The sequence below is a fragment of the Sceloporus occidentalis genome, unplaced genomic scaffold (genome assembly GCF_023333645.1).
Source record: "Sceloporus occidentalis isolate IW3139 unplaced genomic scaffold, rSceOcc1.0.p SCAF_86, whole genome shotgun sequence".
Taxonomy (NCBI): domain Eukaryota; kingdom Metazoa; phylum Chordata; class Lepidosauria; order Squamata; family Phrynosomatidae; genus Sceloporus; species Sceloporus occidentalis.
Genome location: NW_028317066.1, coordinates 2643153 through 2671000, shown reverse-complemented (window position 1 = coordinate 2671000; position 27848 = coordinate 2643153). Strand labels below are relative to the sequence as shown.

At 45.6% G+C, this 27848-nt stretch overlaps 1 protein-coding gene and 1 pseudogene across 1 annotated transcript in view; one reads left to right on the top strand and one right to left on the bottom strand.

The window, feature by feature from the left end:
• The window catches only part of LOC149285012 (uncharacterized), a 37612-nt pseudogene extending 16946 nt beyond the window's left edge, over positions 1-20666 (bottom strand).
• Positions 1-27848, top strand: part of LOC149285006 (uncharacterized) — a 386586-nt gene that overhangs the window by 143695 nt on the left and 215043 nt on the right. The window lies entirely within an intron of this gene.

Below are 27848 nucleotides of genomic sequence, written 5' to 3'. Positions count from 1 at the left end.
TTCCCCAGAAGGAGCAGAGTTGTGTTATAAGAAAACCCTCTCAGAAAAGAGACACAAAAGACACACAAAGAGACACACTTCCTTCCTTTTGGCCCAAGGAGCCTGGCTCTTTCTGACTCTGGAGCCTCAGGAGAGAAAGAGAGGCCTCTGTTCAACTGAGACTCAGAGAAGGTTCTGGAACGTTATTCCCCACAGTCACAAGCAGCACATAATGGCTACCAGAACACAAAATGGCTGCTTCTGCCTGAGCGCTTGGCAGTTGGCAGTTTGAGGCCTTCAGGGGAGAGAGAGAGACTGAGGGGAAGAGTGCAGGGACATAGCCTTAAATTCCTGAAATCTTCCTTCCTTTCTTCCTAGCTGCCTTGTGTTAGTGGTCTTTCTGGTCTTGTTGTTGTGTGCTTAGAAGTTGTTTCTGACTTATGGCGACCCTTCGCAGGGTTTTCTTGGCAAGAGTTGTCATTGCCTTCCCTGAGGCTGAGAGAGTGTGACTTCTCGCCCAAAGGACCCAGCTGGTTTCGTGGAGGAGTGGGGCACTCCTTAGTCACTCTCTGGATGCACTGGATCAGTGCTAGGGAATTCTGGGAAATGTAGTTTTGTGAAACATTGAGCCTTCTCTTTCAGAGACCTCTGGTGCCACAATAAACTCCGTTTCCCAGGATTCCCTAGCACTGGGCCTGGGCAGTTAAAGCGCTCTCAAACTGAACTATTGCTGCAGTGTGTTCTGGACCTTTCTTGGCCGCAAACAGTCCATAGCCTGCAATGCATCTCCTAATTCTGTTGGCAGTCCCTCCCTCCCAACACTTTCTCATTTCCCCCCAAAACCAGCGCAAAGCTGGCAGATGGAAAGAGGTTTTAAAGCAGCATTTAAATCTGCCATATTTGTTTTAAAAGGCTAAATGTCCCAAATGCTATTATCAGTTTTGTAGCTATTATTACAGAAAGACGTAGAGTGCAAACTCCTCAAGTACCTTTATTTTCTGGAGTGAGATGGGCTTTTCCAACTGACTCACTGTGATGATCTCCGGTGGTCCAAGCAGCCAAACTGCGGCCCTGGAATAATAATAATAATAATAATAATAATAATAATAATAATAATAATTTTATACCCCTCTCTTCAGCCAAAAGGCTATCAGAGTGGATTACAAATTGTTAATTAGACATTTAGACATTATGGCTCTTAGCTCAGCAGACCCTTAACTTCCTTAAATCCCGCTGCCTCCACCCAGTGAATTATAAATGGGTTTCCCTTAATTTACACTGGGACCAGTTAAGGAACCTTATTTCTACTTCTTTACTGATCTTCTCAAGCATCAACCGATCCAAGACACGTGTAAAAGGAGTGTTGAGTAGTAGATACTACAAGGAGATATTTATTATAAATAGCAAAATATAACTGAAATATAAGTCATACAAGATATTAAGAGTCTTTAAGGTACAATATTTGTAAGTATATAATCTTCAATTCATACAAGCTATTAAAAGAATAAATAGACCTAAACATCCAATTCTGAGACTAACTTCCAAGATCCGCTCTTTAACTCTCTCTCTCTCGATCTCCAACCGACACAATTCCTCCAACTGTCTCTTGGTCTCTCAGGCCTTATATCTCCTTCTCATGGAAGCTTCCAGAAGAACCCTTATCTTGCTCTCTGATTGGTCAAGAGAGCCTTCCTTAGCAGTGATGTCATTCTGCATTTGCATAAACCTCCCTTTACTGCCTGAAGAAGACCTCCATTCACTGGAGCCCAGTCATTACACTTTCCCAAGGCAAGGCTTGCACCTATTTCCCAATGTTGTTCTTGGTGTCTGCCTTCCAGTTGTTTCCAGGTCTTATGGTGACCTTATGGGAGTCTCTGAAGGGGTTTTCTTGGCAGGTTTCTTCAGAGTGGGTTTCCCATGGCCATCCTCTGAGGCTGAGAGAGTGTGACTTGCCCAAGGCTTCAGTCCTTTTGGAAGCCTTTTTGCTTTATCTTCTAGAAGGCAGCTGAGGTGTTGCTTCTTACTCTGAAGGAGGAGAGGAACCTTCTGGCATCCAAAAGGCTAACATTCTATGGAGTTATGTCTGATAATATGAATATATAGGATTGCAATTCCTGTTCGTTTATTAAAAGGTTTATAGTGCAGCCCATATCATAGAATCTCATAGCTATGTCCCTTAATAGCAGTTAACCAAATTAAACAGTATATAAAACAAAAACATGAAACAAGCTAGTTGACTGGCCAAACCCAAAGGATATTCAACAGTGGCTCCTTTTCATCCTGGAGAGAAGTGACCAGTGGGGTGTGCAGTGGGGTTCTGTCCTGGGCCCAGTGCTATTCAACATCTTTATCAATGACTTGGATGACAGAATTGGGGGTGTACTTATCAAATTTACAGATGGCACCAAACAAGGAGGAGTAGCTAATACCCCAGAGGACAGGATCAAGATTCAAAATGACCTGAATAGACTAGAAAGCTGGGCCAAACCTAACAAAATGAAATTCGACACAGAGAAATGTAAGGTACTGCACTCAGGCCGGAAAAAGTAAATGCAGAGATATAGGATGGGGGACACCTGGATGAATGAAACTACGTGTGAAAGGGATCTGGGGGTCCAAGTAGACCACAAGTTGAACATGAGTCAACAGTGTGATGAGGCAGCTAACAAGGCCAATGCGATTTTAGGCTGCATCAATAGAAGTATAGTGTCTAGATCAAGGGAATTAATAGTGCCACTCTATTCTGCTTTGGTCAGGCCCCACCTGGAATATTGTGTCCACTTCTGGGCACCACAATTCAAAAAGGACATTGAGAAACTGCAGTGTGTCCAAAGGAGGGAGACTAAAATGGTGAAGGATCTGAAATCCATGCCCCATGAGGGAGTGGGAATGTTTATCCTGGAGAAGAGAAGGTGATATGATAGCCCTGTTTAAATATTTGAAGGGATGTCATATTGAGGAGAGAGTAAGCTTGTTTTCTGCTGCTCCAGAGACTAGGACCCTGAACAATGGATGCAAGCTACAGGAAAAGAGATTCCAGCTCAACATTAGGAGCAATTTCCTGACAGTGAGGGCTATTCGACATTGGGACACACTCCTTCCTCGGAGTGCAGTGATCCTTGGAGGTCTTTAAAGAGAGGCTGGATGGCCATCTGTCGGGGATGCTTTGATTGAGAGTTCCTGCATGGCAGAATGGGGTTGGACTGGATGGCCCTTGAGGTCTCTTCCAACTCTATGATTCTATGATTCTAAGTGAACATGAAACATGTAATAAGAAAGTAATGCTATGTAATGAGAGGAAAAGGTATGTATACAAAGAACAATTACAATACACAAATCAGCTTCAATTTATCTACTCTGAATAACATACTGATGTAATGCAGAATAACATCTAAACAATGATAATGTAAAAACTAATTTCAGTTTATTACTATGAATAACCTACTAATGTAAGTAATACAGAATGACTGTATATAAACAAGGGCAATTGTGAGTACAGTTACACAAAGGCTTCAGTACAATGACAATACATATAATTAAGAATGGGCTACAACAAAACAACAAAAGGAACAATTACAAGACACAAACTCCCTCCAATATATCTGCTCTAGGTGACATGCTAAAATAGATGATATGAAACTAAATAAAGTGCTGTTATTCCTGTCTTTGGGAACTGATGGAGCACATTTCAAGAGAAGAGGTCTTCCTCAGCCGCAAGGGAGCAGGCTGTCATCTGAGATACTGTAGTTCTTCCTCCTTCAAAAAATGTGCCAGATACATATTTTGCAACCGATCTTCCTCTCCTCTCCTGCATGAAACTTGTCCTGGTTTTGGGATCTTCTGGGGAAGCCCTGGTTGCTATCATATGGACCTCTCATGTGCATTTGGGGGGAAGGCAGGTGATGCCTGCTTGGTGGCTGCTCTCAGGAATTGGGAACCCCTTCTTATTCTTGCCATTTTCATTAATATTCTGCTTCCCCCGATTTGGGACACAAGGCAGGTTCTGATCATTAAAACAACCATTGTGGCTGTTGTGTGTCTTGAAGTGGTTTCTGACTTATGGCGACGCTATCCTGGGTTGTTCTTGGCAAGATTTGTTCAGAGGAGCTTTGCCATTGCCTTCCCTTGAGGCTGAGAGAGTGCGACTTCCTCAAGGTCACCCAGAAGGTTTCTTTTTAAAATCTTTGTTGTATTAAAATACATATAACTTGAATGGATGGAACCTTACTCCCTGGAAAATGAAAAGAAATGTATAGAGTATCGGACGGAAACTGTTGGAGATGGAAAAACAAAAAGGGTACCCTTTACCACTCTATGTAAACCGCTTTGATCTTTATGGAAAAGTGGTATATAAATAAAATTTATTATTATTATTATTATTATTATTATTATTATTATTATTATATGTGGTGGGGTTGCGAGGAAATTCAGAAATTTTGGGAAATGATTCATGAATCCATTCAACAGATACTCGAAATTAAATTCCCAATGAACCCAAAGTTGTATCTTTTGAATATAACTTCGGTACTAAATTCAAAAGATGAAAACAACATTTGGAGAATTTTACTTTATTTTCTTACGGCAACTAGAACAGAAATAGCTAAATTATGGAAATCTGATAAGAGACCAACTTGGGAAAACTGGATGCTGAAAGTAAATGAGTCCAGGGAATTGGATAGACTTTCATGTATATCCCAAAATCATGATAAAGGCAAAAGAAAGGAGGAGTGGAGGAAAGTTTTGATAAAGTGGGGAAAAGAATGGGAATTAAACTTGTCGCTAGTGGAGGACTAATCAAAGTCCTCTCTTTTTACTGTTCTCAGTGGATTTGGGAGAATGAAATTTAAGGATCTTTAAGAATATTATGTTATTCATGTTATAAATTGAATATAAGAATATTCTGTTTCTCTTTGCTTTCTTATATAAATCCCAGGTCAACAAAGAATGATTGAATGACTCACTGTGTATATTAAAAACAATAGAGAGAGATCCATACAATGAAATTGATGTGAACATCTGCATAAATATATATTTCTTCAGTTGTTGTTAACCTTACAAAATAGTAAGAGAAGTAGACAAACTTTCTATGTAAAATCGAATGGAAAAATGGACAGGTTGCTTACCTGTAACAGTATTTCTTCGAGTGGTCATCTGCGAATACATACAAATGGGTTTCACTGCGCCTGCGCAGTGCTGCTCGGAACCTACTGGAATCACTGGGCAGAGTTTTACTCTGCAACATATTGAAACTTTTTGGCGGTAACTCCGCCCACCCGTTATAAGGCCCCTGCCTTCCCGCTCTTTTCCCCAGTTCCGCAATTTTTCCGCCAAGCAGGCGATGGAGAGAGCCAATGAGAGCAGGACACTGAGGGGACGGACGGGTGGGATTTGTATGTATTCGCAGATGACCACTCGAAGAAATACTGTTACAGGTAAGCAACCTGTCCTTCTTCTTCGTGGTCTCTGCGAATCATACAAATGGGTTTAGACTGACAAGCTAAGGTCTGCGGCGGAGGGAGTGTCCTGAGACCAAAGCTATGGTAAACCAAAGGTATATTTATTACAAATAAACATCCTGAACCATAAAGAGTCAGTCTTTTGTTCATGCACAGATAAATTAGCAACAACTTTGCTAAACCTGAGAAGGGAGCAGAGGTCATGCAAGACCGGTCCCATAGAAGTTGTGCAAATCAACATTCAACAGTATAAACAGTGTAAACTGTATAACACAAATACATCAGTAGTGCAATCAATGCAACCCTGAGACCAACACAGCCCTCCCGAAAGCTGCGTCTCGGATGGCCCTGGTGTCCAACCTGTAATGTTTAATAAAAGTGAGAGGTTGGGACCAGACAGCAGCCTTACAGACATCCTCCAGAGGAATCCCAGACAGGAATGCTGAGGATGCCGCCACAGCTCTTGTGGAATGTGACCGAACCCTGCCAGGGAGAGGTTTGCCCAGCAGTTCATAGCAGAGGTGGATGGTACTGGCCACCCATTTGGAGAACCTCTGCGTAGACACGGGCAACCCCTTCTTCGGTTCCGAGTAGCATTGAAAGAGTCTCTCGGACCGGCTGGAGGCAGCAGTTCTGTCCAGGTAAAACGCCAGCGCTCTCCTGACATCAAGGGAGTGTAGGCGTCGCTCCTCATCCGATGTCGGATCGGATGCTAGAGTGGGCAACACAATGTCCTGGCACATGTGGAAAGCAGACACCACCTTTGGCAAGAAGGTGATGTCCATACGGAGGACTACCTTGTCCTTGTGGAACCTCAGGAATGGTTCGTCCCTCCTTAAGGCACAGAGTTCGCCCGCACGGCGGGCAGAGGTGATGGCCACAAGGAAAGCGGTTTTCCAAGTCAACAGTCTCAAGTCCGCTGAGGCCATGGGTTCAAAGGGCTTGGATTGGAGAGCGGACAATACCGACTCCAAACTCCAAGCCGGTGTTGGTACCGACACAGGAGGATAAAGGTTGGCACAACCCTTCAGAAAGCCCTTCACCAAGGGATCCTTAAAGAAAGACACCCTCCCCCCGAACTGATATTTTGCACAAATGGCAGAAAGGTAGCCTTTGATGGATGTGAGGGACAGCCCTCCGTCCAAAAGCGCCATCAAAAACTCTAGCACCACTGGAGTGGAAACCTGTGTAGGAGACAAGCCCTTCTGGTCAAGGAAGAGGCAAAATCTCCTCCATTTCAGGGCATAAGAACGCTGGGTGGAAGGTTTTCTGGCAGCCAGGATCACCGTCCTAACCGATTCCGGCAAGGCGGTCAGGGACGGATCTTCCAGGCCACCAGCGGCAGGCTCTCGATGTCCGGGTGGAGAATTCGTCCGTCCTGGATCGAGAGCAGGTCCGGACGCGGGTTGAGACGGAGGAAGCATCTCCCGGAGAGGTGGAGAAGGGATGCGAACCACGGTTGTCTCGGCCACCACGGGGTGATCAGGATCGCCTGCGAGCGGTCCGTTGCCATTTTGGACACCACCCTGACGATGAGAGGGAACGGAGGGAAGGCGTAGAGGAGCTCCCCCGTCCAGAGGAAAGCGAATGCGTCTCCAAGGGATCCGTCGAATCGCTTCCTGGAGCAGAACTGGGGACAGTGGCTGTTCCAGCTGGTCGCGAAGAGGTCGATCCGGGGGGTTCCCCACCGATCGAAGAGGTCGCTGACCGTCTCGGGATGGAGCCTCCACTCGTGGCATACCGATGGAGATCTGCTGAGGCGGTCTGCCAGCTCGTTGTCCTCTCCGGGAAGGTGAATCGCCTGGAGGAGGACACGTCTTTGGATACACCAGTTCCAGATGCGGAGGGTGAGGTCGAGCAGGGTCCTGGACTTGGTACCACCTTGCTTGTTGATGTAGTACATTACGGTGGTGTTGTCCGTCCTCAGGAGGACCACTCTTCCTGAGACAGCAAACTCGAATGCCCTCAAAGCCTTCTCCACTGCGAGCATCTCCAAAGCGTTGATGTGGAGGAGCTTGTCTTGTGTGGACCACCTGTCCTTGACGACAAGGTCGAGCAGGTGGGCGCCCCATCCCTCCAGGGATGCATCGGTTGTCAGCGTCAGCTGTGACTGAGGCTGATGGAAAGGCATCCCGGTGCAGACGTTGGAGCCGTCTAGCCACCATCTGAGGGAAGCGGCTATAGGTCTGGGTACCGTGAGCCACTTTGAAGGTGGGTCCATGAACGGAGAGAAGACGGAGAGGAACCAGGATTGGAGAGGACGAAGACGCAGTCTTGCCCAGGGGGTGACGAATGTCGTCGATGCCATGTGGCCCAGGGCGACTTGGACGTCTCTGGCTCTTATCCTTCTGTGTAAGATGCACGGCCTGAGGGATGTAGCCAGGGCCTGAAACCGGTCCGGAGGGAGGAAGGCTAGGCAGCTCTCGGAGTCGAGGATGGCCCCGATGAACTTGACCTGTCTGGTCGGCGTGAAGTGGGACTTTTCCCTGTTGACAACCAGCCCAAGGGAGTCGAAGAGGTGTAAGGCGAATGAGACTGCCTCGTGCAGCTCTTCCTGGGATTCGGCTGCAAACAGCCAGTCGTCCAGGTAGGGAAAAACCATGAAGCCCTTCTGATGAAGGTATGCCACCACCGGCGCCATGCACTTCGTGAAGACTCGTGGGGCCGTGGCCAAGCCGAACGGGAGCACGTTGTAGTGGTACGAGTCGGAGCCGACAGCGAAGGCGAGGAATCTCCGGTGGGATTCTCGGATCCCGATGTGGAAATAGGCGTCCTTCAGGTCGACAGTCGCGAACCACAGGCCCTGGTGGAGGAGAGGCAGAATGGAGGCCAAGGTTACCATTCGGAAGCGACGGTAGTTCAAAAACAAGTTCACTTGTCTCAAGTCCAGGATGGGCCTAACGCCCCCATCAGCTTTAGGTACGGTGAAGTACCTGGAGAAAAAGGCCCGAGGATGTTGGTCGGGCGGTAAAGGGGAGATTGCCCCCTTACAAAGCAAGGTGCGCACTTCGTCGAGAAGGGTGTCCGAGGGGGGAGTGGACATGAAGGCTCCAGTTGGAGGGAGCTCTTGGAACTCGAGGGCATAACCCCTACGGACGATGTTAAGAACCCACGAGTCCGATGTTATAGAGGCCCAGGTGTTAAAATAGGGCCTCAAGATGTCCAAAAAGAAGAGGGGTGAAGGGGAGACGAAGCGCGCTGCGTCCTTTCAGGCTCTCTTCTTCCCCTGGTCGGTATCCTGCCGGCGGGACTTGCGGTACCGAGGCGGGAAGGTGCGACGGCCAGAGGAGGAGGAAGACTGCGAAGGGAAGCGCTGTCTCTGAGAGCCTTGGTGCTGGGGCTGTCGGTCCCGGGAGAAGATCCCTTGTGACTGACCTTGCGGCTGCCACGGGCGCTGTCGCTTCCGGAACGGAGAAGCCGGTGCTGAGGACATGCCGTGCTTCTTCGCCGCCGCCTTCATCCTGAACTTGCGGTTCAGGCGGTCGTCGGTCTCGGCGTGGAAGAGGCCGGTCCCGTCAAGCGGCATGTCCTCAATGGCCGCTCTAACCGTCGGGTTGAGGTCAGAGGCCCTGAGCCACGCGTGGCGCCGAAGAGCCATGGCAGCTGACATGGACCTCCCGGAGCAGTCCGCCATGTTCCTGGAAGTGGTGATTAGCCAGCTTCCGATGGAGTGCGCCTCGTCTCTGATCTCCACCAGCTGCCTCTGGATGTCATCTGGGACGTCCGGAACCATGGGAGAGATCCGTTCCATGAGGGTTTGAATGTAGGCCCCCATGCAGGCGGTGTAGTTGGCGGCCTTGACCCCAAGAGCCGAAGCCGAATAAGCCTTTTTTGCCAGTCCATCGATCTTCTTTGCCTCTTTGTCGACAGGGGAAGTAGCCTGCTTCGGAACGAAGCTGTGCTGGGCCCCCTCCACAATGGCCGAGTTTGGTCTGGGATGTTCTGCCAACCAGGAGCAACTCGCCGGGGCGACCCTATAGAGGGATTGGACCTTGCGGGAGGGTGCCGATAGGGCGGCCGGAGCATCCCAGGACCTTTTTACGATGGTCTGGAGAGAGGGGAGGAGAGGAAGGCATGGTGGAGTGGGGACCCGTCCATGCACCCTACGCTCGACCGGGTCCTCTGCGTCGTCCTCCGCGGCTGCGAGCTCGATGTCGAGGGCCCGTGACATCCTGACCACGTGCTCTGTGAAGGCCCTGACGTCGTCAGACGGCGAAGACGGCCCTGGGTTGTGCATCCTCTGAGGGGAGGCCGAACCCGAGAGGACATCCTCGTCCGAGGGTGCCTCCGAAGGTGGCAGCGGTTCGTCCTCAGAATCCAGGTCGGAGGAGAGGGGGTCCGTCACCCTGACCTGGGATCTCGGGCGGACGAAGTCCAGTGACGATCGGCGTCTGCGGGTTGAGGACGGCGACCTCTCACGAGTACGGAGTGGAGACGGCGACCTCTCGCTTCTACGGGGCGGCGATGATGTCCTCTCGTAGACCGACACGGTGGGAACCGATCTGGCCGGGTCGGCGCGGTCTACGGGGTGGGGGTTCAGTCTGGTGAACTCCCTCAGGGCTCTGTCCTCCGGCACCGACATGTAGTAGCGGCGCGACTGCACGTCGTAGAAGAGGTCCGGGATCCCCTGTATGTGAGCCGAGTGACCTTCATCATCGGTCGCCGGATGGGAAGGAGACCGATGATCAGGAGAGCGAGGGGCGTCATCCGTCCCGTGGATGAAGTCCAAGGCCGGGGGAGGCAGGGATGTAACAGGGGTCCCCTGGTCTACCGGCGTCGGCTCCTGGTATGGAGCTGGCAAGGCGGAGGCGCGGACCTGTCTGGAGTGGGAGCGCTCCTTGTCCTTTGCCCTCGGCGGGTCGGTGGTGGGCCGATCCTTGGAGGACTTGGCCTTTTTAGGGGCCGGATCACGGTCAGCCTTGTCATGGTGCCTCTTCTTCCCAGGCTTGGGAGTCTCCTCCGATGGGAAGAAAGGGTTGTCCGGGAGGTCCAGGAGGACAGCAGTCGGTGTCGATGACGAAGGCCTCGGGGACCTTGTTCCTTGCACCGGTTCGGTATGCTCGGTAGGCATCGGATGCCGTGATCCCTTGGATGCCTTGGAGGACGAAGGCGAGGCGAGATGGACCTCCGGTTTGGGAGCCTCCTTGGAACGGGGGCCCTCCGATCCCTCCTTTGGCTTGGAGGCCCGTTCAGTACCCTCAGTCCCCGATGGCTTATGGGGGCGCTTGGAGGGTTTGTCGGTGGCACTGGGCGGTTTGGAGCCATGGGCCACATCGGAGGTGGTGGAAGGAGTCCCGGCCGGGACGCACACCACGCTGGGGACGGCGGTTCTCCCCGATCCCACGCTGGAGACACTTGCCCGAGAAGATGAAGCGGGGGGCGGCAGAGGCGGGACAGAAGAAGACCGCGGACCCCTTTCTTGCAATTTCCCCAGGGCAATCGCCGAAGTAAGCCGGGACTCACGGTTTTTCCGGGCCTGGGAAGAGAGGGATCTGCAGAGTGCGCAGGCCTTGGGATCGTGGCTTGGACCAAGGCAAAGCAGGCAGGTGGAGTGCGGGTCCTGAACGGGCATCTTGCCCTTGCAAATGTCGCATTTTTTGAAAGCCGCAGGCATTTCAAAGTCGCCAAGTCGATGGGAGATCCGAAAACGAAGTCAGCAGTCCGAAGGTCCGAAGTTACCAGGGGCGGGAGACAAAGAATGGTCAAAAACGAAAGTGATTCCAAGCAAGCAAAGCAAGCGAAAGTTCCTCTGAAGCAGCTAGCGCGGCGGAAAAAAGGAACTGGGGAAAAGAGCGGGAAGGCAGGGGCCTTATAACGGGTGGGCGGAGTTACCGCCAAAAAGTTTCAATATGTTGCAGAGTAAAACTCTGCCCAGTGATTCCAGTAGGTTCCGAGCAGCACTGCGCAGGCGCAGTGAAACCCATTTGTATGATTCGCAGAGACCACGAAGAAGAAGTGCAGTTTCTTTCTTTTTTCACTTAAATTGTAAAGGAATAATTCACAGCTAGACTTCATATTTCGGAGGGAGGTTTCAAGGCAAAGGACATTCAAATGGGCTCAGATTCAGAAGACGGAAAAGGAAGACTTAAGAGGGTCCCAAATGACCAGTCAAGACTCAGATTCGCTTTTACAAGCAATTTTTATTTGGATTATGTATTGGTCGTGTTTTATGTATTTGGAAACTTAAATAAAGATGAATTAAAAAAAATACATATAACTTATAACAAACAAATGAACAACATTTAAATTACCAAACATACATAGGAATACCATAGATACATATAATTCTAAATGCAAAATACATTGGAATAAACTTCCAAACCTAAAGCGACAGCTAGCTCCTTTCTTTAAATAATCCTCTTTTATCTCTGGCTAATTAGTCTTTCCATCTTTTCTTGTTCTTAGCTGCCCTCAAGTCGATTTAGACTCATGGCAACCCTATGGATGAGAGTCCATAATTCTCTATTTGTCTTCGTACTTAACCTATACCAATTTTATTTTGAACTGGAATTATTCCCTCCCCTTTTCAATATAAATCCTTTCTGCATATTCCCCCAGATATTACCATTTCTTCCCACAATACATAGTAATTTTCATTACAAATGTGACATTTATATAATCTTTATTATTTTCTGAGTCATAAAAATAGAAAACAAATGATACAAATCCAGTATCCATAACATCACTGTCACAAATGTTTCCTTTTTCTTGGTCCCACTTTCTGCTTTCTGTCTTCTTGGCCTTTCAAAGAGCTCACTTTCATCATATTATAACCGAACCCTGCTTTTAAACACACATTTTATGCACAACTCTAAAACATATGAACACAATATATCCCAATTGCTTACTGATAATATCAGTTTTCATTTATGTTCTTATCTATTGTCAAAATACCGTATGCATAACTTCGCAGTATTCGATTCCTTCTTTATCTTGCTTTACTTTAAGCAGGAGACTCAAACTTTCTTCTGCTGACCTATAATTAATCAGGAAATAAAAATACACATTTAAACAAATATTTGAAGAACAGACTTTGTAGATTCAATTCCAATTAATTCAAACCTCAACGAGCTTCAGTTCCATTCTTTCCCCCATTCCTCTTCTCTTTTTCCATATCGTAATTATGAGCCCTACAAGAGAGTTTGTCCTGTTCCCTGCAATCATTAACTCTCTGCATCCAATTTTCCCGTCTTTGAGTCTCATCTGACTTCCATAACTTTGCTATTTCAATTCTAGCTGCTGTTACAAGATATAATATAATCCTCCAATATTGTCTTTCGTCCCGTGGGCTTAAAATCGAAGTTATATTGAGTAAGTACAACTTAGGGCTCATTGGGAATTTTATTCCCAATATCTACTGTATTGAGTCATGTACTTTCTTCCAAAATGTCTGATTTCCCTGCAATGCCACCATATATGATAGATGTTTCCCTTTTACAATCACACCCCCAACAATTCTCCTGTGCTAATTTATAAGGTTTGTTTTATCTTCCATGGGGTGTAATATCACCTGTTCATTATTTTCATGTGATTCTCTTTTAGATCCAGCGCTACTGTAAATGTATTTGTTCTATTCCAGGCGTTTTGCCATTCTTCCATTTCAATTTTGCATCCCATATCCTGCGCCCATTTCCCCATATACTCTTTTACAGTCCCCTATTCCATATTCCTCCTCAACAGTAGTTTGTGTCATTTGGATATCTTTTTCTTATCAGGTTGCCAGAACAAATCATCCAATCTGTTTAGTCTAGCTTCGATCCCTATTGTTTTGTTGTCTACCAGAAATCTTTGTTTTTAATCTTGTTCCAAGTGAGTAGTAAAGATTTCCTCAATGGATGATTAATGAAATCGTTATTCATCCCCAACTTCTCATAACATAAGAAGGCCTGCCAGCCAAATCTTAACTGCACATCCTCTAGATCAAGCATTTCTTTGTCCTCTAATTTAATCCAGTTTGGGATCCAAATTAGATTACATGCCCAATAATGTAATCTGAAGTCTGGGAGCGAATAGCCCCTCTCTCTGAAGCATCTTTGAGCTCCTCCCATTTAATCCGAGGTTTGTGTCCTTTCCATATGGATTTTTTTAGCTCGGCTTCCCAAACTTTAAATATCTTATCCTTAATCTCTGTTGGCAAATTTTGTAGAAGAAACATAATTTTCTGTAGAACTGCCATTTTGATTACGGCAATTCTGCCTAGTAGTGAAAGATTTAACCAACTCCATCTCCTTAAATTTTCTCTTATGTCTTTCCATACCCCTAAATAATTATTGTCTTTATAAATCCAAATGCCTAAGCACCTCAGTTTCTTTCCTACTTGGAAGCCCGGTTTCCTCTTTCATTCCTCTACCTCTTCTCCAGTCATACTTTTAGTTATCAACACTGTCTTGTCTTTATTGATTTTCAGTCCTGTGAATTTGCCGAATTTGTTTAGCTCCTGTAGCAGCGGTTCTCTGCCCCGATTTGGGTTCTCCAAAACTGTTACCACGTCATCCGCAAACGCTCTTACCTTGGTTTCATTTCCTGTTAATCCCTTTTATATTTGGATTACCTTTAACAGAGGAAATCAAATTTTCCATCACTTCTAAGAATAAGAGCGGTGATATCAGGCATCCTTGCCTTGTGCCCTTATTTACCATACATTCTTGGGATCTTTCTCCATTGATAATTTAGCTCTTTGCCATCTCTTATGCCATCTTCCTTTCCTGGGGAGGGCATGGTCTAGATCCTCCCTGTCTATGGGGCTTCAAAAGAAGGCTCCAGGTCAGAGGAGAATGTGGCCCAATAGAGGGACCCTAACATTTCCCCAAATGAGCACATGCTCCGTCTCTCTGTCCAGAGGCAGAGCCCTCTTTCCCAAAATGGCTGCTGAGGGATTCCTATCCAAATGACCCCTGTCTTTCAGCAGCCCCCTTTATACCATCTCTTCCCTTGGCACTTTCCTTCTTTCCTTCCTTTAACCTCCATCCCTTCAAGGAAGGGGACTTACAGGCAAAGAACTAACAATGGCTTCCATGTCCTTTCTGCATGTTCCCAGAGGAGAATCACTGATCTTTGCAGGGTTGTTGTGAAGGGTAAGGAATAATAATAATAATAATATGGTTTATTTATATACCGCTATTCCAAGGATCATAGCGGTGAACAACAATAATACAACAGTTAAAACATCATAGATCACAAATTACAACAATAATACAACAGTTAAAACATCATAGATCACAAATTACAACCCCCCTGTACAAACATCATATGCTATAAAACCATTAAGAATACATGAAAACACCCCCATACAAATAGCAGGGGAAAAAAAAAGTTCCACCCAGTGGCGTGGGGTGTGTGGCAGCGTCCCTCAGGAGGCCAGGGAGCCGGCTTTTCAGGAGGGGCCTCTCTCACTGACCCCTCCCCCCTGGGAAAAACGCCGCCACAGCGGCAAGACAGTCCTCCGCAGCTCTGGGAAGCTTCTTCCCCGGTGACATGGGGGGGGGGGCAGCAGCAGAAGTAGTCCTCCACCAGCTCTCCCAGCTCCTTCCCTGGTGGTGTGGGGGGTGTGGCATATTCCTTATCATCCATACTTGACATGGACATGATACATATCTTGGTAAATCCAGATGAATAAGCAAACATTCTGTGGGGTGCAGTTTGAGTTTCCCAAGGTGTTAACCTGTATATACTCGATGATAAGGATGTGTGTGTGTGTGTTGGGGGGCTAATTCAGATCCTGTGGGCCTCTAAGCCTAGTTGCCAGGGGGGTATCCATCTCCCCAGAACGGGCTTTGAGCTCCCTCCGTCTCCCTGCTCTTGGCTTTGGCCTAAATCTGGGCTCTTCTCTCCCCCACAGACAGAGCCCCTTCCCCAGGGAAAACCCCTTCCCCCCCAGAAAGCTGTTGTTTCCAATGCTGTTGAAGCCTATGCTATCTGATGCTTTTTATTTGTCACGAAAGTCTTTTCGAAAGTCTTCCCAGAGATGAAGAGGGTGCCCCCACTGGAAGACCAAAGAGGGGGGCTTGCGAGCCCTTATCTCCCCCCAAATGAAGAGGAAGGGAGGGAGGGTCTCTGCCCCACTTTCCAGGAGGGAGGGGCTCCTCAAAGTCCTTTTTACATCTGAAGGACCCTGCCCCCTCCCCCCATGGCCATGCCCCTCCTCAAGTGCCCCCTGCCCCCTTTTTCTCATACATTTCTCTCCCCCACTTCCATCTCTTCCTCCCTCTGAACAGACTGTGAGGGCAGCAATGGCTTCAGGGCCTGAGACTGAGCATGTGCACATGCCCCAAAGGCCCCTCCTGAGCATGCGCAGGGATCGCCAGGGCCTTGCTGCTGCTGCTGCTGAGACTTATTCCGTTGGGAGCCTTTGCGGAAAGGGAAGGAGTGCACCCTTCCTTCCTTCCTTCCTTTGAGGAGACTTGGAGGATGCCAGAATGGAGCCCAAGGAGGAGCTGGACTCAGGAGGGAAAGGGAAGGAAGGAAGGCTCTGCTTTGTACATAGAGCTCTATCTGTCTCTTTGGTATGTGTTTGTGTGTGTTTGCCTCTGTTCTTCTTATGGCTGGGAATGGAGCTGAGGGCTGATGAGAGAATAAAGTATATTTTGTGCAAATTCAGAACTTCTGTGCATCAAAGAGTCCAACACTTTGAAACAACAAATAACTTTATTGAGAAAACATCAGAAATTCAGTGTTTAAACCAGAACTGTCCTCCCCAAGACAAAGAATATATTGAAACCCCAACACCTAAACCTCCACCTTCTACCAAACCTAGCCCCCACCTGCACAGGCGCAAAGTCTATGCCACAAAGGGAACAAGACCCCTTTGCCATTCCCAGAAACTAGCCTCTTTCTGTTAATACCTGCCCCCACCTTTCTTCAGACAACATCCCACACTTTCCAAAAGCTATCATTCCCATAACTATTCTAGCCAGTTGTAAAAAAAATCCCAGCACCCCCATCTAGCTGACCTATACCATGACCCATAATCCCCAGTCAAGTTTATAACCTGAAGCAATTATCTATCCTAATAGCAATTAAACTTAACAAACTATAACTTTAAAACAGAAACAGATATATAGACAGACTAACGTAACACACAAAATCAGAAGGGCCTTTTCTTTTCACCAATCTATTGAAAATATACTTTTTGTATTTCTTATTGACAAAAACAATGTCAGTTTACTGCTGAGATTTGAGTGGCTTTTCTCCTGTATGGACTCTCTGATGTGTCAGTAGGGTTGACTTCTGAGAAAAACATTTCCCACAATGCTGGCATTTGTATGGCTTCTCTCCTGTGTGGACTCTCTGATGTCTCACTAAGTCTGACTTTGAAGAAGAACATTTCCCACAATGCTGGCATTTGTATGGCTTCTCTCCTGTGTGGACTCTCTGATGTGTCACTAGGTGTGAGTTTGACAAAAAACATTTCCCACAATGCTGGCATTTGTATGGCTTCTCTCCTGTGTGGACTCTCTGATGTGTCACTAGGTGTGAGTTTGAAAAAAAACATTTCCTACAATGCTGGCATTTGTATGGCTTCTCTCCTGTGTGGATTCTCTGATGCATGACAAGGACTGATTTGTAGGCATACCTTTTCCCACAACACTGGCAATTGTATGGCTTCTCTCCTGTGTGGACTCTCTGATGTATCACTAGGTTTGACTTTGACAAAAAACATTTCCCACAATGCTGGCATTTGTATGGCTTTGCTCCTGTGTGGATTCTCTGATGCATGACAAGGACTGATTTGTAGGCATACCTTTTCCCACAACGCTGGCATTTGTATGGCTTCTCTCCTGTGTGGACTCTCTGATGTCTCACTAGGTGTGACTTTGAAGAAAAACCTTTCTTACAATGCTGGCATTTATGTGACTTCTTTCTTGTGTGGACTCTCTCATGACTCACAAGTTCTTCTGTAAAGAAGGACAATCACAGTCAAGAATGAATATCAGAATTAAGAGAGGAGGGTGTTACCCCAATTTTTAGCCCTTGTTGAACCCTCCCTATTTGATATTAAATTAATAAAGTTGCTGAGAGTGACCCAAGCATGACACTATTGCAGATGACCCGAAATCCATGGAACAATTGTATCCCTACTGACAGGAGCAAAGAAGAGATTGTAGTAGAACTGCCTTAAGGGAATCAGTCGAAACAGATAGTCAAAGGGCTGTTCAAAAAATATTCCATTAAAAATGTGCAAAAATACTTTGATTGACAGTTGGCATCATTTCCTGTGAGACTGCCATAAAGTACTGAGTCAGAGCCCAAAGCATGATGCAATCTAACTGCAGAGGTCACTTCATGCTGTTTGGCACCAGGAGATGACTCACAACCAATACAGTATACAGCTCACATGTGGATTGGTGTAGACTGGATTGGAGTTGTGTGTACAAGAGATGGTGAAGTTGATGGAAGTCAGAGAGCTTGCAAATATTTGTATTATTTTGCAACTCAGGATAGAGTGGGTGAAATCAACTGTGTCTGTGAGATACTTTTAAGTGTGGACAGTAGTCAGTGCATTGCCAAAACCTATATCTGGATATTTGTTTCCATACTCTGCTATGTTATTGTTGAGCTGCATCTGGAAGTGTTGCTTTCAGATCGCGCTGTACATTGGCTTATGAACAGGACTGGAATTCAGAGCCAAGAAGGACCTGAGCCGGTGTGCCCTTTTGTCTGAGGTATTTGCATCAAGCGTCCATTGCATTCAATTTGGATTCAGACCATTCTTTTCCCACCCAGGAAACATACTAAAGCGATTTAAACCATTTTGAACCCTTAGTCTCTGTCCGAAAGCAACAATTTCAGTATAAATGTCTGCCCCGATATTTACTGTTCTTTGGCATCAGTCCCGTTGTAGACAGACACTCTGTTGGTTTACATGGCTAAGCTCCTCAATATACTCAACAAACCCACTTTCCGTTCCCTTGCAGGACCCTCAGCAATTGGAATCAAGAACATTCTAGGAAATGTATTACCATTAATATAGCTTTACATTGTTCACCAATCCCACCTTTGTTACTTACCTCTTGTGTGTATGTACGAATGCTTGTGTGTGTGTGTGTGTGTGTGTGTGTACGCGCATGCCTGCATGTATTTTGCTTTTTCCCTAAATAAAACATAAAAACCCATTAGAAATGCCTTTGGAGTTATGTGAGATTGCGTGCCTGGTATAGTTGGGCTGACCTCCGAGGTCACTGTTGCCTGAACAAAATTATGTCTCTTCTTAGGGCTAAGTACCAAATCCCCCCCCCCCCCAAAGTATAGCACTTCCAAGTGTCCTCCCCAGACTCCAGCATTTTGGGTAACAAAGGGTCTTTGGAACGAAAAATTCAGCTAGGCAAGCTCAGGATGGAAAATAAAAGTGCTTTTTCTCTAACTGTGTCCTCCTTTCCTTCCTTCCTAAATATTACTCATAATTGCTAAATAAAACCACTTTATATGTCTGAAAACAAGGACCTGAGCCGGTTCTCATTAGTTCACTGAAACCAGTTCTGAAAATCTGTCAGAACTGCCTCCCAATCCCCAAGGCCCCTCTCCTGGCCCTTCCCAGGGGTCCCTTCCTCTCCGCACAGAGCTAGGCGATCCTGGCTTGGCTCCTGCCTTCCCCTCCTGGCTCCCAGAGGCCTGATCCCCTTCACTTTCTCCCTCCGCTCTCCAACCTTCCTTCTTGCCCATCAGCATCTCATTTTCAGCATCTCTTCCCTGCCTTTCAATTTTTCACTTTCCGTCTGTCTCTTTATCACAGACACATACCCACAGAGTGTGATGCATAAAAGGGACACTTTTAGGCCCATTTGTTGAGAAAGGTGGGATAATCAATATGCAAATAATTCATTGGCAAAGGCAGAGCAAAGGAGCTGGGACCTGGACTCCAATTTTGGTGAGGGTCAAGTGCCAGGGAGCAGCCTTAAAAAAGCCTTAAAACATTTATAAGACAGGCATGGACTACTGATGGGATTTGGAGGAGATCTCAGGGGCAACCCCACATTGTATTTCCGGGGGGGGGGGGGGGGAGATGAAATAATATTTTGCCACTCAACATCGCAAAACATCCCTTTGGGGAAGTGGACGCCATTTTGCCACTGTTGGGCTCCCCCTGAGCCACTGCAGGCCCAAGAGAGTTCTTTCCCCCAAGAAGACTCTCCAGAGCATTAAAAGGATGGAATAGGGGCCAAAAAAGGTAGGAAACTTGCTCAGGGATGTGCTGAGTACCATTTGGGTGTGAAAAGCATTAATCTCCATGGCTTCTTACCACAAAATCCTAGAACTGGCAGTTTAGGATGGAGTATTTACAATCCTTAGAAACTGGAGAGCAATAGTGCCTCTCTGAACTACAGATTCAAATATTCTACAAGCTGTTGCTATCACAATTAAATTACGCTTGAAAGGGCTCTAGGATTCCAAGTAGACCGCAAGTTGAACATGCGCCAACAGTGTGATGCAGCAGCTAAAAAGGCCCATGTGATTCTAGGCTGCAGCAATACAAGAATAGTTTCTAGAACAAGGGAAGTAATAATGCCACTCTATTCTGCTTTGGTCAGGCCTCCCTTGGATTAATCATGTGTCCAGTTCTAGGCCCGACAATTCAAAAAGGATGTTGACAAATTGGAACATGTCCAAAGGAGGGCAACCAAAGTGGTGAAGGGTCTGGAAACCATCAAGCTCTATGAGGAGCAGCTTAGAGAGCTGGTTATGTTTAGCCTGGAGAAAAGTAGATAAAGAGTAAATATGATATTCATTTTTAAGTATTTGAAAGGGTGTCATTTTGCGCAAAGTTGCTTTTTGCTGCTACAGAGAAAAGGAGACACCACAATGGATGCAAGCCGCAGGGAAAGGGGTTCCACCTAAACATTAGGAGGAACTTCATGACAGTAAGAGCTCTTTGACAGTGGAATATACTCCCTTAGAGTTTGGTGGATTCCTCTTCTTTGGAGGTCTTTAAAGAGAGGCTGGATGGCCATCTCTTGGGGGTGATTTGAATGTGTATTCCTGCATGGCAGAAGGGGGTTGAACTGGATGGCCCTTGTGGTCTGTTCCAACTCTATGATACTATAATTCTAGTGGAACCAAAGCAAAATGATAATATAGTATGAAAGGGACCGTAGTCTTTATAGAAAGAGCCATGGATTCAGGTTCCTTACCTACAGAAGCCACATTCTCATAATTGTCAATCATTACATAATTGTACATAAGTCTCTGCTTCTTCGTCAACAGATTCCATTCATCCTCAGTGAAATATACTGCCATATCTGCAAAGGTCACCTGAAATAGAAAATAACCCTCATCCAGAGAGTGTCTAAGCAAAAGGGGAGGAAAGCACATGGTGCAGCCAAATATCATTTCATCACTTCACAATTCAGTCCAAGAAATAAACTTTAAATTTTGTTAGCAAGCAAAAAGCTACTGCCTTTGAGATCAGTTTGTATTGAATCTTTTTCGAAAGTCCCTGAAAAAGTGGGGTGACAGAGGATTAACCAGGACTTTCTCTGCCAAACTGGGACAATATGTTTGCCACTTGCTTTCATGAGTTGGCCCAGCAGTGACACAAATGAAATTAATAGTCAGGATGGTGACTCACCAAAGAGTTGTACTTGGATAGCCTCTTTCTCTTCAACTCCCTGTGCTTGGCCTCTGTGTTGGCCATTAGGTGAGCAAGGGGGGGGGGGGGTCCTGGTAGCCTTGCACTTGGGTCTCTTCCTACAAAATATGCCCCAAAGCTGTGTATAAGGAGGCCGAGATGAAGTTCCTGAGAAAAAAGACTAGGGTTAGGCTTGATTTGTCAAGAAACCCTGCATCACTCAAAGACACAGAGAACAGAGTGCTGCTAGTGAGATACTCAGGTGACATATGCCTTTGGGCCAATGCAGAGGTGGATATCCCCTTCCTCCCTCTGCACCAAACAAAGCCCCATGGACCTAGCATAGATTCACTGCAGCTCCCCTATACAACAGATACTCCATGTTAAAACGCTTTTGACGTTGCTATGTTGCACACCATGTGAGGCAACACGCTAATGTATGGTGCTACTTTCTCCACCTTGACTGTAGTCAGTAGCTTGTGAGCTGAAGAAACACCTGTCGCTTTCTCAATAAGCAAAGAGACACTGTAATCTTCTCTCACATGAAGCTTTTATTCTTATAAGAAGTTCCACTGTGTGCAACACTATATACATCGACACCCTCCACCATCCACACCAGTAACAACCCACTCTGAGGGACACACTGTCTGACTCTTCCTCAGTGACAGTTGAGAATGACAGTTGACAGTTGCATCAACATTCCAGTGATGCACTGTTTAAATGCTGACACATCTAACTGCCACTAGAGCTGTCAATGACTTCCACAACAGCTCCATCTAGTGGCCACATGCATGTCATTTCCTCAGACCTGTTCACCATGGTCCTGACACTCCATGCCTTGTGAGAGTGGAGGGGGGTCAGGGGATGGGGAATTGGAGAGGACCCTGGCTATGTCCCTGTAGCTAGATGTGAAATGAGCGCATCATCTGCTGAAACCTCCTGACCTCCCCAGTGGCCCTCAGAGGAGAATGCCTTCCTTTGGCTTCTGGCTAGAGAAACACAGCTGGAGGCTTCTCCAATGCCTCGCACCCAACACTCTCATCAGGCATGGAATGACCATGGAGCATGGCTTCCACAATTCCCATGTTTCATTTTGTATTCCTTCTAATTTCACATCTATTTTAAACCTCTCCCTCATTTGACGATAAAGATACCAGTGACAATCTAGGCCAGATTCTTTAGGTTCTTCTTGTGTTTTGATCTCTAGTTTTCCTTGTGATTCTTGCATTACATCCTTGTATCTTAACCATTTAGTTTTCTAGATACCTTTCCTCCCGAAAAGAGCCTCATGCGGCAAACACCAGAAAGTTATTTTTGGACATATTCTACACTTCTTTTTCCCCAGATCTTCAATAGAGCTTTTCTTAGGAAATGATTTTTACTTTCTTTATGAACTTTCTCTTTACTGTAAATTAGGTATCCATGCCACCCAAATCTTAAATGTTCACCCTCCAGACATAACAACTGTTCATTCTCTAACACAAACCATTCTCTAATCCAAACTAAACAACAAGCAGCATAATAAAGTCCTCTTCTACTTTTGTCATCACAAAGTATTTTCGTTTTTATCCTGGCTCTTTTTTAATTCCAAATAAAATTTGATATTTCTTTTTGCCATAGATTCAGTGTTTTTTCATTCTGGATGATGGGTATCGCTTGGAACAGAAACAGTCTTTCATGAAGGAAACTTATTTGGATCAGTGATATTTTTCCTAATAGCGATAAGTGCAATTTCCCCCATTTTTCTAGGTCTTTTCTGATTTCCTTCCATGTGTCTCATAGTTATTGTGAAATGGATCTGAGTTTTTATTTGTTACATTTATTCATAGATATTTAACTTTCTTTCCTACTTTAAATCCACTAATTACTTCCTGCATTTGTTCTTCCTTTTCCTCATATTTTTGTTATTATTGTTGTTTTGTCTCTGTTTACTTTTAGTCCTGAATCATATTCCAATCCCACTATTACATCCATCAATTGCCTTGTGCTCTTTTCTGGGTTCTCCAGGGAATACAAATGTCGTCTGAGAAGACTCTCATTTTAAACTCAATGTATTTTAATTTTTAATCCATTGATCTTATTTTCTAATCTTATCTTATTATTCGGTGCTTCTAGCATCAGAATGAACAAAAAGGGTGAAAGTGGGAAAGCTTGCCATTTACCTTTAGAAATCTCAAATTCCTCTGTTTCTTTATAGTTAACAATTAGTTTGGCTCTTTGATCTTTATACATTGCCTTTATCCATCTTAAATAAGAAGCTCCTATTTCCATTTTTTCAAGTGGCACAAATATCATATCCCATCCTATGTTATTGAAGGCCTTTTCTAAATTGACAAAGATAAGTGCAACTATTTTTTGTTGTTGTTGTTGTTGTTGTTGTGCCTTTCAAAATATTCAGTTATATTTAAGATGTTTTGTATGTTATCACTGAGTTATCTGTGAGGGAGAAATCACGATTGGTCCTTATGAATCCAGTCTTTAAGAGCCTTTTTGAGTCTATTGGCCAAAATCATAGAAAACAATTTATAATCCATATTTAATAAGGAAATTAGCCTATAGCTCTTTACCTCAGTTGCATCTCTATCTTCTTTTAACAGCAAAGTTATATTAGCTTGTTTCCATGTTTCAGGATAATGGTTTTCTTTGATGGCATTTTCTTTGATGGCATTTTCTTTAATGGAATTTACAGGAAGAAATACCTTTAAACCCTTTGATCTTTTTGCTCAATCTGACATGTAAACTGAAAAAGGAAGTAGCTAAAAGATTTCCCAGACTAATTTTGTAGATGGTCACTCACAGTATTGGAAAAGCATCCAAATTCATAAAATAGAGGAGTGGATAATTAAACTAAGAGAAGCAAAGAGATTGGACATTTTAACCACAATCATGAGGGATAAATCAGTTGAGAAAACTAAAGAGGACTGGTCATGCTTTGATTTATTTTGTAATACTAATTATTTATTTACGATCCCAGATATCATATGGAAAGTCTACATGAACATTAGAGGTTTAAGACGTATTGATACCTTGCAGGAATTTAAGTAAATTAAATAAAAGGATCTTCTTAGCTTAACTTGGAAGTAACTTAATAGTACATTTCTGACAGTTTTGTATATCAGGATGTTATTTATTGCATGTTGTATGTCTATGTTATAGGTATTTGTACTTTTTTGTTGTAGCTGTATTTGTTATGCAAATGTCTTGGTATGTTTTTTTAATTTTTGTTTGTAAAGGATTGTTTATAAATATATTACAAAAGAAAAAAAAGTGGTTTCCAACCGGATTATTTCTGTAGTTCAGATACAGCCTCAGTCGGTTATAAAGGATAGAACCACCCAAGTCGATTTTTATCCTGTTAAAAATGGTTTTGCTTTTTTTAAATATAAGCAGTTTGTTTTTCTGTCTAATCCTTATTTTTGTTGTTCTTGTTTGTTTGTATGTTTGTTTGTTTCATTCTTGGTAATATGAGTTATTCTGGTCTGTCTCCTTCCTTTTTGCCTGAAAATCTATTAATAAGGAAACTGGGGAGACTTTTAAAACCTCCCAAAGGAGCCACTTTTGGCCTTTTTTGGGGGACTAGCCTCCTCTTAGAAGCCAAAGCCCAATGTAGGTGAAGAATAAGAATAAGGCTTGTATTAAACTCTCCTCCCCATTTCTGATCCCTTTTAAAACCCATGTTCCCCAGAAGGAGCAGAGCTGTGTAATAAGAAAACCCTCTCAGAAAAGAGACACAAAAGACACACTTCCTTCCTTTTGGCCCAAGGAGCCTGGCCTCCTTCTGACTCTGGAGCCTCAGGAGAGAAAGAGAGGACTCTGTTCAACTGAGGCCTCAGAGGAGGTTCTGGAACATTATTCCCCACAGTCACAAGCAGAACAAAATGGCCACCAGAACACAAAATGGCCGCTGGAACACAAAATGGCTTCTTCTGCCTCAGCGCTTGGCAGTTGGCAATTTGAGGCCTTCAGGGAACCCAAAATGGAGGATGAAAGGGCTCCAAAGTGAGAAGGGACCCCAAACAGGATTTCCAAACCATAACAACACCTAAAATCTTTCCTGATGCTATAATACAGAGACTCACTGAGATACTCTTTATAAATGCTTCTTTACATGTCTTTATAAATAAATAAAATGTAATAATACTAATGCTACTACTAATGATAGTAATAATAAGTTACAACCAGGAGATTTCTCCCTGTGGCTTCTCCCCCAGAGGCCTCTGCGTATGCTCAGGAGCCCCTTCTTCTTCTCCTTATTCTTCCTCTACAGAATCATCCAGAGGTCTCTCTGCTCCTCCTCCTCCTCTTCCTCCTCAGGTCCTTCTTCTAAGCCTTCCTCCTCTTCCTCAGGGCCTTCCTCTAAGCCTTCCTCCTTTACCTCAGGCCCTTCCTGTAAGGCCTTCCTCTTCCTCCACCTCCTCCTCAGGCCCTTCCTCCAGACCTTCCTCCTCCTCCTCCTCCTCCTCAGGCCCTTCCTCTAAGCCTTTCTCCTCCTCCTCTTCCTCCTCAGGTCCTTCTTCTAAGCCTTCCTCCTCCTCCTCAGGCCCTTCCTCCAAGCCTTCCTCCTCCTCCTCCTCCTCCCCTTCCTCCTCCTCCTCCTCTTCTGGCCCTTCCTCTAAGCCTTCCTCCTCCTCCTCCTCCCCTTCCTCCTCCTCCTCCTCCTCTGGATCTTCTTCTAAGCCTTCCTCCTCCTCTTCCTCAGGCCCTTCCTATAAGCCCTTCCTCTTCCTCCTCCTCCTCCTCCTCCAGCCCTTCCTCTAAGCCTTCTTCCTCCTCCTCCTCTTCCTCAGGCCCTTCCTATAAGCCCTTTCTCTTCCTCCTCCTCCTCCTCAGGCCCTTCCTCTAAACCTTCCTCCTCCTTTTCCTCCCAGACTTTGGGGGGAGAATTGTATGCCTTCAATTCCTTTCTGGGGATCCTAAGGCAACACTGTCACAGGAGTTTCTTTGTAGCTTTTGTTGCAGAGGGTTTACCATTGCCATCCTTTGAGGCTGAGAGAGTGTGCCTTGGGGGCTGGGGGTGTGCTGCGTGCCTTGAACGTGTCTAATGACCCTATTCCCAGGGTTTTCTTGCCTTCAGGTTTGCCTTCCACTTTGCCCTTTGTCTTCCTCTTAGGCTGAGAGAGTGTCTGCTGCCCAAGGTTCCCCCGCAGTGGGTTTCATGGCCCAGAATGAATGCCATTTTCATCATGTAGATGTGTGTTTGTGTGTGTGTGTGTGTTGTATGCCTTTCAGCTGGCCATTGGTCTTCCTCTGAGGCTGAGAGAGTGTGACTTACCCAAGGTCACCCATTTTATATAATGGGACTTGAGCACCCACGGATTTTCTATCCAAACCAAATCTCAAAGGATACCAAGGGCCTATTGTTTTTCCATCTTTTTTTGCAAACAGCAAAGCAGATCTTGCTTGCCTGATCTTTGCATGTTCAAGAGCAGTGTTGGGCAAATGCTAAGAGATGCCTTGTGAGGTTAGGAAGAGGGTCCTGGAAAACAGTCCTCTTCCTCTGGACCCACAGACTCAGAAAGACATGGGCCCCCCATTCAATGGGACCCCTTTCTTTGAGGCTGCTCTAGGTCCAGGAGGGTCTCTCAGGAGAGATTGGGAAAGTCAGCCTTTGAGGAGCTCTGGTCCTTAAAGGTTAATATCTCCAGGCTTTGCTGAGAGGGCAATATTTGGGATTTGGGCAGATCCAGGCTGCAGGGCTCTCTCAGATCTGGTTCAAAAACACTGCAGAAATTATGATGATGATAATGATGATGGTGATGAATCTTCCCTTCAAACCCATAGAGCCTTGTGGACGCTCAAAATAGTAACAGAGGTCAAAAACACATTGCAGAAATAATCCAGTTTGCAGAAATAAACCACTTCAACTGCCCTAGTTCAGTGCTCGGGAATCCTGGGAATTTTAGTTTATCATGGCATCTGAGTTGTCTGACAGAGAAGACTAAATATCTCACAAAACTACAGTTCCCAGAATTCCCTAGCATTCAGCCAGACAGTTAAAGCAGCCCTGTACTTGGACCATTGCTAGTGGTTGGCTTGGAGCCTGAATAGGGTTCTAGAAGGCTGGTGGCTTTGGTCATTGGCTGCTTAGGAAGAAGGGTTCCTTCTGGGTTTCCTTGGCAGGAAAGGAAAGGAAAGGTGGGTGCCTCAAGATGCCTTTGGGAGACCCCTAAATTTGGTTCCTTTGTGAGAATGCTGACTGAGGGGGAAGAGAAGGGAGATGGATTTGGTCCCCAGGGAGGCCCCAGGGCAGGCAGGACAGGCCACACAACATTCGCTAACTCCCAAGTCAAATCCAGGTTTCCCTTCTTTTGTCCAGGACCTAAACCTGGACCAGAAAGGATCAGGTTTTATTTGCTTTCTTCTCCTGTAACAGGTGTTTTTCCTTGCCCTTTTTACACGTGGCAGTAAAGATACGATACAGCAGGGCCTGGCATTGAGCTTCCAGATTTCATGCATGATCTTCAGACAGGAGATGAGGCTGCCTCTTCTCCATTTTGGAGGGAGCCCAATTCCAGGGAAGAGGAAAGGGCTCTGTGCAAACATCCAGATCAGATATGAGAGCAGTAGCTTATTATAATTTGCGAGGCTTGGTTAATTGGTTTCTACAACTAGAAAAATTGCAGGGGTCTATGGATTGGTTTAGTTTCTTGCTTTCTCTCAGTTGTGGTGGTACAAGGGCTCACTACTATACTCTGCATTCGCCATCTGGCTAGAAAGAAGGAGGCTAAATTGAATGCTTTTTATCCTTAGATTTTTGTGGATTTTTGGGGCTATGTGGCCACGTTCTAGAAGAGTTTCTTCCTGACATTTCGTCAGTATCTGTGGCTGGAATCTCTGAAAATGCCAGACAC